Here is a 3928-nt window from a genome sequence, read left to right as displayed (position 1 = left end):
ATATGGCCTCCTTGAGTGGCCTTCTGGGAGCTACTCAAGAGGTAACCTCAGCATCATTGAGAGGACATGTGGGGCCTCCTTTGGAGGTTATCTGACACTTCCTTGGGAAGCCATTTGGAACCTCCATGAGAGGTCATCTAGGGCCTCCTAGGGAGGATATATGTGACATCCTCCAGAAGTCATCTGCAGCATCCTTAAGAGGCAATCTGGGATGTTCTCTCTGTCATCTGGGATCTCTGTAGAGGTCAAAATTGAGTGGTGTGGGACATGTGGGTTAAGTGTCTGTGGCTCTTGGTCTTTGTGTGTATGCTGATAGTTTTATCTGTGTTCTGTATGCAACTCTGTTTACTCCTTTTCTCAGGATGGGAGAATAGGCCTAAAGTTGTCATATCCAAAAAATATTCTCCCCCATGGTTACAGAATCCTTCAGAGGAAGATGCACTGATGAACTCTCCTATTCTTTGCCATCAGCACCTCTAATCTAAAGTCCTCCCATACCAAAAGTGGTTACTTTTACCAGCCTGAGGTGGTACAGTGTGGTATGTTGCCCTTATTACCCTTGAGACAGGAACATGGAAGAGATGGTGGGCAGGCGCCCTTTCTAATATATGTTCCCTTTACAACTAGTGATCTGTATAACTGGAAACAGCAAAACCCATCCTTATCAGATAAAATAAAACCAGGGGCTCATTACCTCATTAGAGGCAGTAATTTTCACACACAAGCACATCTGGGATGAGTGTCAGCAAATTTTACAGGTGTGTTTCACCTGGTAGAAAAGAGTGGATCTTGCTCAGTGACTTAAAGGTGGTCCTTGGAACACACAGTAGCCGCACTATTGAACTAGACCATGGGGAACAACTCTTTCCCGAGATTTACTCAAGCTGAGTCTAACAGCGATCAAGGTATGGAGGTGCTTACCAATTATTGCCAGGTTCGGTTAGCAGGGATACCACAATGGCTAGAAAGCCGAGTCATCAATCTAAATTGAGTGAGATGGGACAGTTTCCCAGTGAGTACTCTAATGCTTTTCTGGAACTTCTCTCAGAAGCCTATAGGACCTATAGGCCTATAGATCTTGAAGCCCTGGAGAATCAAAAATCCCTATACATGGCCTTTGTTATCCAGTCAGGCACAGATATTAGAAGAAAGCTTCAAAAGTTACAAGGTTTTGAGGGAAAGGTGTATTCTAAGTTGGAAATGGTTGCCCAGTGGGTGTTTGATAACAGAGATAACTTGGAAAAAAAGAGTCTAAGAAGGGAGTTTGAATTTTGGTAGGATGACCAGTATAGGGATCAAGAAACCTTTGGCAAGGACAGTAAACTTCATTTGAAAATGGCAGTAGGGAACCTCTAGGATTAAACCAGTGTTTTTATCGCAAGTAAAATGGACATTGGGAAAAGATATGTCCAAGGAGGAGAAAGACAGAAAATGACAAGTAAATAATCACATTAACCACCTGGAAAATGTGTTCATATCTCTGGAGAAACATGCAAAGGAGCTTGGGGCCCCAAATTCCAACTGTGTTCAATTTAAAAAGCAGCCCTCTGAACTTAAGAATAAATGTGGTAAGGAAAAAAATCACCCACTTCTAACTCAAAACACAGGCTTATAAAAGACTGAATCTCCTATAGGTGCCAGTCAAAACCCACCAAGAGGTTAAAAAAAAAACATAGAGCACACAGGAGAAAACAGAATTATTTTACATGAAGAAAAGATTTGAAAATATAAATTAGGAACTTGTTCGAGTCAAAAATGAGAAGAAAATCCTCAAAAGGAACCTAGAAAACACTCAGAATCAAATGAAATTCAAATACATTAGCCTGGGTGAGCATGAGGCAAATTAGGGACTACAGGTCAGAGGCCAACAGAAGCACAGGACAGCAATGTTGCCATCCTTGCTAACCACAAGTGAGGCCAAGGAAAGATCTTGATGCTGCATTAAGAAATCATAGCCATGAAAAAGGAGCTGGACCTGATACAAGAATGTATTAGGGTGAAGTACATGTTGATTATAAGCTTTGAAGAGTGTCACCAGAAATTCAAGGCAACAGAGAAAGAAGGAAAGAGTAGTTAGCAGAGAAGACGGGGAAGTGCTGTGTCATAGATGATCAGGCCAAGAAAAATGAACAGGAAAATATCAGGCTGAAGAAAGAGATTGTTACTCTTCAAAAAGAGTTAAAGGGCCACATGCTCTGAAAGAGAATGCCGGGAAAGGGAAAGAGCATTGGGAAGAAAAACAGAAAAGCTAAACAAACAGTTGAAAGATCTGTCACAAAATTACACTGAAGTGGAAAACCAAAAAGAGAAAACACTAGAGTAAACGGCCAAAAAGACTGCTGAGATCTTCACCTTAAATATAATGCAGAAGCATCGAGTCCCAATGGAACAGATGGAGGTGGGAAAAAATACCTCTCAATAGCACCTTTGTGAACTTAAGGGAGGAGTTGAAGAGCAAGAAAAGGTCTGTGAGAAGGAGCAGCAGTTGGCCAGTCAAAGGAACTCTCTTGTGACCCTATCAAATTACTTGCAGGTTAAGGAGCACATTGAGAAGGAGAGTAAGATCATGAAAGCAAGTTTGAGAGAAAAGGAGCAGAATAACATAGAAGAAGTCTCCAACATTCAGAGTACTATACAGGAGTTAAACTAGAGACCCTAAGATACAGTGAAACATCTGAGCTGATCAGGTAGCTTGGGAGACCACTCTAAAACCAGTGTTTTCTCTAGAGCTACTCGTCGTTAAGATTAAAGGAAGAAGCAAAAACAGTAATAAGTAATAAGTGTGCAAATGTGGACACTGAACTTGTGAAAAATGCATACAGGCTCAAGCTTTCTGTCAGTTTACATGTAGATATTTGCATCCTGGTAAATTGCCCTAGGCCACTGCCTATAACTGTTCGAAAACTAGTGGGGCCTCAGCTTGACAATTCTTTGTAATGTGTTTAGGTAATTTCCAACGGGTAAATGCTGAAAAGCTGGAATGTAGGGAAACAATTCATATGTGAGGAACCTCAGATGATGATTTTGGGAAAGTGGGCTTCACCGAGGTAAAGCCTAGAAAGTATGGTTATTGGTATCTGTTACTAATTGTGGACACTTTTTCAGGCTGAGCTGAGGCATGTGATAATTTCTTGATTTGGCTTACCTTCACCTATGGGGTCCAAAGATGCCCCTTCATTCAGGGCCCAAGTTCTCAATTATTAACTAACACCCTAGGAATAAATTGGAAGTTATAATACATTTATAGATCTGAGAGTTCAGGGGACTAGAAAGAATGTATATGAACTTAAAGGAAACATTAACTAAATTAAATACAGAGATTGGCCATGTCTAGGTAAGCCTCCTGAACTTTGTTCTCCTTCAAGCTATATGTAGCCCTTATGTTAAAGGATTTAATCCCTTTGAAATACTTTAGGGTAGATCACCCCCTTTGGTTGCTAAACTTGGAAAGGCTATATTAACAGAAATGTCTAACTACAATCTGCAGGCTTTACAACATATTCTTTTATGTATCTATTCTTTGGTAACCAACGTCCAGAGGTTGCCTAAGAAAAACTCCACCTGAAGGGGAGGGCTCTGTTGGGATGACAGAGGACACCTAGTGGAGGAACTGGAATAGGTGGGGAGATGGCAAACAGACCACTCACACACAAGAGGAGTGAATGGTGAGTGCGATTTAATGCAGAGGATAACAAGCTTTTATACCAAAAGTCTCCATGAGAAAGGGCAAAAGGTTACACAATCTTGCTGCAAGGCTTCGTTCTTGGGTGGTCACCAGCTGTTCCCCTGATCTTGTTTTTTGGATGACGAGTTATGACGATAGGCACTTGTTTTCAGCTTTACCTCTATTTTTAAGAAATACAATTGGTTTTGATGTTTATCACCTATTAACCATTAACCAGAGCATATGGGCAAGATGCTGAAGAGA

Source organism: Dipodomys merriami, unplaced genomic scaffold, assembly GCF_024711535.1.
Source record: "Dipodomys merriami isolate MVZ:Mamm:240054 unplaced genomic scaffold, mDipMer1.0.p SCAF_230, whole genome shotgun sequence".
Classification (NCBI taxonomy): domain Eukaryota; kingdom Metazoa; phylum Chordata; class Mammalia; order Rodentia; family Heteromyidae; genus Dipodomys; species Dipodomys merriami.
Note: the sequence above shows the minus strand (reverse complement) of the source record.